The sequence below is a fragment of the Anneissia japonica genome, unplaced genomic scaffold, assembly GCF_011630105.1.
Source record: "Anneissia japonica isolate Jap-2015-1 unplaced genomic scaffold, ASM1163010v1 scaffold11779_len1430905_cov172, whole genome shotgun sequence".
Lineage (NCBI taxonomy): Eukaryota > Metazoa > Echinodermata > Crinoidea > Comatulida > Comatulidae > Anneissia > Anneissia japonica.
In genome coordinates, this window is record NW_022740041.1 from 392406 (window position 1) to 403035 (window position 10630).

Consider the following 10630-nt stretch of genomic DNA (forward strand, 5'->3'; position numbering starts at 1 on the left):
CCGACGCATACGTCAGAAAATCATTTGTCGGAAATTTGCCACTGACGATACAGGCAATCTTTACCAATTGTTCGATAAAGGTTTACGTGCCATCCAAGACTCAAAAAATCAAATAAGTACGTTCTCCAGCGCTCGCTCTCTCTCTCTCTCTCGCGCGTGTGTGTGTGCGTGTGTGTGTGATCTCATTGAGTCTATTCTTTCTTTCTTTCTTTCTTTTCACCCTCCCCCAGGCTGACGACGTATTGTGTATGAAAAGACCAAGCCGCGTGGTCGAAAAGATCGAGAACCTTTCCAGCCTCGACAACACTGTTCGTAGACTCTTTCTTATCAGATCAAACAGCGTGATTGACGGAAATGTTGCAAAGAAGCTTAACGCATTTCCGATACTAGAACGATTGGACATTTTCAATGCTCTGGTGGAATTATCGTTTCTCGACATTCTATTGCCAAACATTCGTATAACATTTACCGAATGCACGATACTGCTGAACGATGCCAGACGCATAGACGACATCGATCCTAAGACGTCACGTTTAACTATTGTCGAAGCTGACGTACCGCTATATAAATATTTTGCCCTTAAACTTAAGAGAATAACTAATCTTAAACGAATGAAAGTTCTTAACTGCACACTAAAGCTATCTTTGTTTGAATCATTTTCAACGTATATTGCGGCCGATTTCTGCGACTGCAATAATCTTACCGATCATATTCCTGTCAGTGTTGAATTTTAAAAAAAAAGGGGGGGGGGGAAAGACTCAAATTGTATATGTGACTCGTCGTCGTGCATGCGACGTAACATGTTGGTGGACAGGGGACTTATTTTGGATATATTTTTTCTTTTATTCGTAGTGAGCATTCCATGGAATTTGTTACTGATTTATCGGGAAAAGGTGGCCGAGAATCGTGCGGAGATGATGCTCAGATCCCACGTTCCGAGCATTGCGAACCATACCCCGATCCCGATCCTTTTTCGCGTGGCTGCGAAACAGCCTCGTGGTGGTGGAGACGGCTCTTCGGCAACGCGACCAGTGTCGAGCCGTGGATCTCTGCATCGACGCATTCGAACGCTGCGTACGCAAACTGCGATATACGGGAGAGGTAGATACTATGCAGTACGCCGTTTGCCTACATCGGAAACGTCCTGTGGAAGATTCCAAAAGCGCGCAAAGATCCCTATGTTTGATGCGTACATACGACATTGGTATTGGCCATAATATGACTGAGAAGAATGGAAATTTGTGAAAACAATGTTAGGAACCAAAAATATGTAAAATAATTTCTAGCCTTTCGTACGTGCTGCGCGCATAAAAATAAATTTAAAAAATGCGCGCGTAGTTGAAATTAAACAAAAAATCTAAATGCTCAAAATGGCCTGAAACGTTCTCTAATTTAGTCAAAACGTGATTTTGAGAATTTTGAAAATTTGACGCATGCGTTATGACGCGCACGTAAAATATTTTGGTACGTGACATTCAACCTTGATCTGAAGTCAATACCATGTTTGTAAGTGTGTTTCTGTTCTTTAGTATTCAAGTTTTCGCTCTTCGTACGCTGGTCACTTAAATGCACGATAAAGCTACTTGCTCGGCCCCAGCCAACTGAACGGAGGGAGGAAGCAGTGCGACCCCTAAGCCACGATGATGCACTGAACCTAGCATAGCCATCCCGAGTGCCTGTCAGTTGACCAAGACTCCCTGTGCATCTCCCCTGCAGTCTGTTAATCGCCTAGTCCTGTCAAGTATCACCGCCAAGCGTCATCATAACACAGATCCTATATATATATGATCTGATCATACGATGCGCAAGGCTAAGTACTCAACCTCGCCAAGGCTCGGGCCTTCGCCAAGACCCGGGCCCAGACTCAGCGTAGGGTTACCGGCGTATAACCGACAAGAAGCCTCGTCGACCCCGGAACCCGTCAGGGAGAGAGTCAGGTGATTTGATAATGCATGTGATTAGAATATATTTCGTTCAATTGTACGTATGGTACTGGTGTTATTACCTGCAAAAGCAATCAATGAGGATACATTGACCTATTCATTGTATTATTGTACAACGAAATTGCTTTTTTTTTTGCCTTATTTTTAAAAATAATTTCTAGTGATTTTAATGAACATTTAAGTACTTTATATTTCATATAGAATCTTGTTAAAATATATTATAAAATATGCAAATGATGAATATGAAACAATTGGAAATGTCTAGAGGTGTTTCTATCTAAACTTCAAACCAAATGAAAAGCGAGACTTAGAATAATAAAAAATAGAAATCCCTTTTTTTAAATCAGCTGTAGCTGTTTTGTTCATAGTTACCAAACCTTAAACATTTAAAATGCGTGAGTACACCAGTTTGTTGGGGGGGGGGGCAGTGCCCGGGGTCCATTGGCGGAGCCGTGAGGATCTGAGCATTTAAAGCTGTTTTAAATCTATTTCAAGGAGCGTTTGTTGACAATACCGGGTACAAAAATATTTTTAATAAAGACACATACAATTTGAGTTTCAATAAATGGCCTACATTATGTTTAATTTGAGTACCCGACCTATGTAGGCCTACACAAACATTTCATTACTTAAACAAACAAAAAATGAATAGGCATACTGATTAATGTTTAAGAGTGCGTCAGTGAATTAAGTATTCACGTAAATACTGTCTAATGACTCAAGTTTAAACTGCATGACCGTTTCTATATTTTTAATAAAACTAATTTCTTCTAATTTTAAATAGATTTTCCCCTGAATTTGTGACAGTTCGTTGTCACGCATAGACCTGTGCTAAATGCGTGACAAATTTATGATTACGCATAGTGTTTCTTCAAAATGCGTGTTTCAACCAAAATCACTTTGAAATGGGGGACCGTCCCACACGATACGAGACGGTTGGTAACTACGGTATGTTTGTTTTCTCTCCCCCTTGAATTCACCACGGGTCTATAACACCTCAGCCCCACCATGGTTGAAAATCTATGATTATGGAACCTCTAAGTGGCCGGAAATAGCACTCGCAGATTTAATTGAAAAATAGAAAATTCTAGTGAAACCTATAGAAAGAGAGATGAGTTTTGTACGTGGCACGTTATTGACACGAAAGCGACAGGGAAAAACACTCAAATCCCTCATCAAAAAGCTTATAAATACAGTTATGTCCTTGCTTGTATGACACATTAGTGGCAGTCCTGTTGGAAACTACTCTGATTGGTCAAGGAGTTTTGGTGGATGGATTTCTGGAACGTGTGAGAGTGTGTCTTGAATTTTCTACCCCTAAAAATGTGGAACTTTGGTGATTTGAGAGAGGTGACGCACCTGCCGCACCCCCTCCCCTCATGTGTACGGGCCTGTTAAAGTGGCATTTATCGACCTGCAGAGTAATCTGAAGGTGTCATTGGATACAAAAACCGGGAAATGGTCAAAAATATCGTCCGAAGAAACTTAGCCAATTTTTAACCTGGTCGTTTTCCCAGATTCGGCCATATGGGCCTAATTGAGTATCATCGTATTTATCATTATTTAAGCTTAAAAATAGGCTTTAAGTGGCATTTATCAACTACAGAGGATTTTGTGATATAGGCCTGATAGTTTCACTGAAATCGAATTGCAAAAAGAATTTTGAATCAAGAAAATTAATCCGTCTTTGTTTGGTTGTGGTTTTTGTGTTTTCATAGCGGCGTGGAAAGGAACTGGCCACCCTACAACCAGTGGCGGTGCAAGCGGAGGTGGGGGGGGGGGCAGCAGGGGCTTAAACCCCCCACCGGACAGGTCAAGTCCCACTTTGGACAGAGCTTGTCGGGCAGTCGGACTAAAAAAATGTAAAAATAGGCCTACGCCAAGCCAACACGTCTGTCACAATCGGAGAGTGTCATTTCTGGCCATCCAGAGGTTACTATTCGTTAAAAAAAATCGTTTGGGAGGGGGAACACCCTCTCAAAATATTTCCCCAGACTCGGGCCTACGAGCTCAAGTCCCCTTTCGGACAGCTCAGCCCCCCCCCCCCAAAAATATATCCTAGAGCCGCCACTGCCTATAACGCAATACTTGCTTAGTACGATGGGCTAACAGCTCATTCCCCTACCTTACTCTTCTTTCTGTATTGTGGGTGATCATAGTCTTCTAAAGGTCTATTTCTACATACCCTTAACCACTGTAAACTTTTGTCCCCAAGTACCAGCGCGTCATGTAGGGAAAAAGATCACTCCTATTCTCTTGACGCAATTCACATCTTAATAGCACTTGCAGGTACCCGCTGCTACTTGGGGATCGGATTCACCCTTAGCCAAGCGCAAGCTTGGAGATCTGTAGGTCGTGGATTCGATTCCCACCCGAATCACTTGGAATTTTTTTTCGCTAGTAATTTGTGACGTAGTACTGAGTATTCGATAAATTAACACGTCATGTAGGGCAAAATATCACTCCTGTGATATTTTCCTGACACAAACTCACATCTTCATAGAATTGCAGTACCCGCTGCTACTTGGGGATCGGATTCATCACTATCCACCAAGCGCAAGCTCGGTGGTCTAGTGGTTAAGACATCAGGCTAGTTACCTGGAGATCGTGGCTTCGATTCCCACCTCTTGTAATTTTTTCACCAGTATTTGGGGACGTACTGAGTATTCCGTATGATAACATGTCAGGTAGGGCAAAACATCACTCACATCTTAATAGCACTTGCAGTAGCTGCTGCTAGTTGTGGATCGGATTCATCGCTAGTATTTGGGGATGTACGGGAGTATTCAGTACGATAACACGTCAGGTAGAGCAAAACATCACTCCTGTAAATTACTACACAGTTGTAAGAAAATAATCACAAGTCATATTTTTTGGTATTTCTATAACTTTTAATTCTCAATTTTTTGTTAATACCGCAGTTCTAGTTTTGAATGACAAATGGCTTAATTATTATTTTGGAAAGTGCAGAACAATACTGTAAATTTTGCGTATTGGACTATAGCTGAATTTGCTAATTTTTTGATCGAAAATTTTGTGTTCATGATATGTATGTAAGTATATTTCGGAAAGGATCCCCTTTCATTTTTGGGATAAATGTTGACCCCCACGCCCTAGGTTTGATTCCAGATCTGCATGATTCATATTCCCATTCATCTTATAAGTGCCCCCCCCCCACTTTGAAAAACGTTCCGCCGGCTTTGTTTAATTGACTTTCGACAAACTGGGTTTGGCAAACTGGGATTCTGCAAAGTGGTGTCTGCAATCTGGCATTTCGCAAACTGGATTTCAAAAATCTGGCCTTGAACCATTGCAGGGGGTGCACAACAAGGCAAGCCAGAGCTAGCTATCAACAAACCAATGGATTTTGCCAACATGGAAGTCAAAGAAGTCACTGATTTCACAAAGGTTATCCAGTATTACATTTGATCTGGTTAGGATCATGAGTGTAGCCAGAATTTTGATTTTGCTATTGTGGACAAACATTTTACAGATAAAGTGAAAATTGCAATAGACGCATCATAAATAATAATGTAGGCCTAACAAGAATTCTTAATAACTCAAAACATTATTTATTCAAAGTAGTCATAATAACGAAGAATGTACATAAAAATCGTGAAAACAAATTCATGCACCCTCCCTAGCAGTCACTACCCTGACTGAGTTGCCGACTGGATGGAGTTTAATGTCAACCGGTACCCAGGACAACTTAGGCCTAGTTGTAACTTAAAACGCTTTAACTTCATTATAATGACTGGACAAATTACAAATTTCGTTTTCGCCTTTAGAAAAAATTTCTTCACAAACATAATAGTAGGAGTAAATTAGAAATTGTACAGTATTTATATATTGTGTGAAGTAATCATTTTGAGGCTTGGCCTAATGAAATAAAATACGTGATTATTGAGTTGAGCTTGAGAGTACAGTAACAATTTAACAATTGTATTTTATTTACTTTACATTTAAAAGTATTTTTCAAGTCCGAAAGTGGATTTCCGGCCATCCCTATATAAAAAAAATTGACACGCAAAGTAAGACATCGAATTAAACCAATGCCACAAAACCACAAAACTCCCAGTTGTAATTATGTATGAGTGTATAAAAGAATTGATAGGTGATAATATTGACTTCTGTTTCCTCTGAAACTTGGTAACATGACAAAGGATGCAAGGTTGCCCTAACCATAAAAGTCTCAAAAATCCTGTTACCATGGAGAACTTCAGATAAGCGAATATTCATTTAACAAATTAGGTAAACAAATTGGGTTCTCCCATTATGAAAAGTTACTTAATTCTTAGTGACAAGATAGACATGTCACAAAGAAAAACAACCCAATTACGGAAGGGGGGGGGGGTACCTCACCCAAATTTTCCTCCAGGCTCGGTCTAAAGGTCCTCGGATGCCTGTCGGACAGCTTAATTTTAAAAATTTAAATTTCCAATTTTTTACCATAAACACCATTTAGTACATCTTTTAGTAAAGGTATTAGAATGTATACATCATTGTGAAGATTCATATGTTCTTTGATAATATCTCTCTCTCTCTCTTTATAATATCTGACACAACTAATCTCCCAAAAATTATAAATCATAGAGACACAGAAAGTACAAGGCAATTTTAGCACAAACAATTTTATTTCTCTATTGCTCAGGTAAGCCTTATTTTGTACCACCTCAAAGAAGCAGCCATACATACGATGACAATATTACTGCTGCTAATCAGGGCACTGTCGTTTACTGTTTCCTATAAAGGGTTGTCCAATACCACCATGGCAGCGGCCAACCATTAAAAGAATTGCACATACAGAACACTGAATTATTACATACTAATTGAACGCTAGCTAAGAAAGCCTGGTGGATAATGCGAAAGTACTCATTCTTAAACATCATATAAGATCAAAGTCAGCAGTTTCTTTATAGAAAAGCTCGTATTGCTACACTTAATTGTTGTTTTTTTTTTCATCACTATATAAATTGTAAAGGGAATATTCCAGTTAAAGGGTACAAAGAAGTAGACGTGCACAAATTAGTTAATGGGTGTATTTTATAACAGCATGAGTTTTGGAGAAATTAAAACAAGATATAGGCCTAGTACCTAATTAGTGGCATTGATTCAAAATTTTATAAAAGAAATAAAAACCGTAATATAAAATATCGATACACGCATAATTTGTATCTTCAAGTGGATAATGGACACACCACTGCACATTATAATATTGCCCACAATATAACAGTTATGTTTTAGTGACCAACCGATCAACTAAGACATAGGCCTGTGTATACCAATTTGCCATATAAAACTAGAGAAGAAATAAAATACAAGGCCATATGATGGTTGGTCATATATGACCAAGGAGGTATAAAATTATGACAGATCTTTTATAACATATGGTGAAGGAATGTGTGATCATATAATATGACAAAAACCTACATTACAGTGACCAATATATGGCCATATGACAATTAACAACTAAGATATACGGCCAAATGAACATATGACCACATGGAAATTACTTCATAATCAACCATGCTTTTTTTCTATTTTGGATATACCACTTTACATTATAATATTGCCCACAATATGATAGTTATGTTTTAGTGACCAACCGATCAACTAAAACATAGGCCTATTTTTACCAATTTGCCATATAAAACTAGAGAAGAAACAAAATGCAAGGTCATATGCTGGTTGGTCATATATGACAGATCATCTATAACATATGGTCATATTTCATTTCAATGATTGATCATATAATATGACAATTAAAGATACATTACAGTGACCAACATATGGCCATATAACAATTAACATCTAAGATATACGGCCAAATGAACATGACCATTATGAAAAATACATCATAATCAACCATGCTTTTTTTTCTATTTAGGAAATGTGTAATCATCATAATATCTTTCAATACACTTTCAGGAGGCAAACTCAGATGGTAGTACAAACAAAATTTGCCAATTATTGATATAGTCATAATTATTACCAAACTCATTTGAATACATTCGATTCGTTGATACCTAAACTAAAAGAAGTTCATTGCAACATTGTGTTTTTAATCAGTGGCTTTGCAGATGGTGGTACCTCCAACACGGAGGAAGACCACGCCAAAGACAGAATAATTCAAACAAATATCATCATACTTGCTACCAAATATGGTATGAGTCAAAGGTCATTAACATTTTTCACCATAACTTACTCGTCCAGTATATTCCTGGCACTATGTTTCTTACCAGTCAGAATGAAGCAGTAAATATATAGGGTAAATTACCAAAAAACAAGCATAATGATTAGCATAACCACCACATTATTCAAATCCATGCTTAATATTGTGTTTCCATCATTAAATTTAAATCAATAAAGACAAATTACTAATCCACAAAGCATTAATCCAAAATATGTGAAAACAAAATTATATCATTATTTTTAAAAACTTATTTTGGATTCATCATTTTCCATTGTAGTTTAACAATGAGTGGTTAGCACAATGATTGCGTTTCGGCCTCTCGAGTCGGAAGAAACTTTTGTGTGTGTCCTTGAGCAAGGAAATTCAACTGCAGTTGTCTAAAAGTAGGTAGCTGGTAGCTACTGCAGTACTATAATTCCAATGCACTGATAACTAGCTACAAGATTATACATTTTCTATGGTTTTTTTTTTTATCCAATGACTGGAGTAACAATGTGATTACTAATGATGAGTTCAAAAGAGAAATTCTGGTTCGGTGTAGAATGCTTTTAGATTAGTAGGAAATAAATTTACAATGCGTAATGAAGGTATGTATTGGTAATATAACAATATAGGTCAGCTTCTATATACACATTGTCGACTGATAAAGATGATAGTACCCACATCATTTTTAATGACGCGAAGTAACAAACAAATGTTATTTAAAGAGTAACAATATCCGCCAACCAACTTCAAAGACAAAGAATGAAATTTAATTAGACTAAATCAGTTTTTATACAATCGAACGAGAGAGTACTTCAGATGAAACATTTAATTAGACTAAATCAGTTTTTATACAATCGAACGAGAGAGTACTTCAGATACATTTTTATTAACATATTATTTAATATTACAACCCGATAATTGTTTAAACAGCATCAAAATACTTACAAGGTTCGGGGTCGCTCTTTCTACTCCAATGTGTATTCTCTTGAGAAAATATTATTTGGAAGAACATTTATTAACAAAGATGAAGCCTAATAATGAAATAACCTTCGCCATGTTGGTGGAACTTTAAGGAGCCATTTAATCTTTAACAGAACTCACAAGAACTCGAGAGGCAGTTCGGGTGTTCTGGTAGGTTAAAAACCGACCTCCTAAGGACTTCAAAATTGAGGGGTAGAAATCGAATCGAATGATAGGAGGCCCAACACCGCAGTTTCATGGGCAGGTATGGATGGGACTGATGGTAGAAAATTCGGGTAAGAAAATTAAATGTGGTAGTGAAATCTCGGAGAATTTAGAGTTAGAGAAAGCGAAAATTCGGATGTTGGAGAAGTACGACACGTTCAGATAGGCCTACATTAAGGAATAAATTAAATTATGTAGGCCTATTCCGTAGTAAAAATACGTGTATTATCCGGATCCACCCAAGTAATTTTCCAGACCACGCGCCGTTAAAAAGGTCCTATGGCACTATATTGAATTTGCTTTAAAGAACTCACACTGAAATAATCTCAGCAATCCTTTAGAGCAAGTTACAGTATACACGCTTCTTTAATATTTTTTATTTCTTTGTGTTCATTCTTTTTATAATTACTACTTTCAATTTTTTTTTTTCAGGAAAACACGATTTTATTATTTAGATATAAATTAAAAACTGCTTGTTCTACTTTAGGCTGGCTTTTCAATACTTTTTATAATGTTAAAAGAACGTTTATTATAATTTTTGTCAATACACAAACTTCGATGACTCAAATGAGTGTTTTGTAATCTCATAGCATGACCATTGTATTAACTCAAAAGTTATATATCATTTTATAAAACTGAAGTTGAACCCAAGATAATAAGGTTTTTCCATTTTTTGTGTTTCTTGTTAGTTTGTTTAGTTATGTATAGTTATTGCATTAGTTTGTCATTATTATCGAAATAAATGTTATCTGAATTTAAAAAAAAAAAAAGCACAATGAATTTCTGGACGGTGTCGATTGAATTTTATTTTAGTTTTGTTAGTTCAGAAATATAAATATAAGCACACCATTGTTTTACCCGTATCATATTCATCGTAAAATAAAAATAATAATAATTACCATACAGTATTTCAAAATAATACAAAATTAATATATAACAACAGTAACACTGTATTCACCTTTCTTTGATGATTTGTATATAATTTAACAGTGTTAACGGCTATCTTTTTATATTATATGTTTTAAGGCCTATATATATGTTATATATACATATATGTATATATATATATATATATATAACATATATAATATAAACCAATACAGAAGACAATGCCAGGTGTCCTCTTGGAACATAATTTATGAAATTAAAATATATATTATATATATAGGCCTATATATACAATGTATATATGTATATATATATACACAAAACGAAGGTAAAACTTGAGTACTTTATATATTTGTATGCTTTTTGTTTGTGTGTAGCAACCTTAGTTTTGTTGGACATATGAGTTCAAATATTTAATATACTTATGTATTTATTA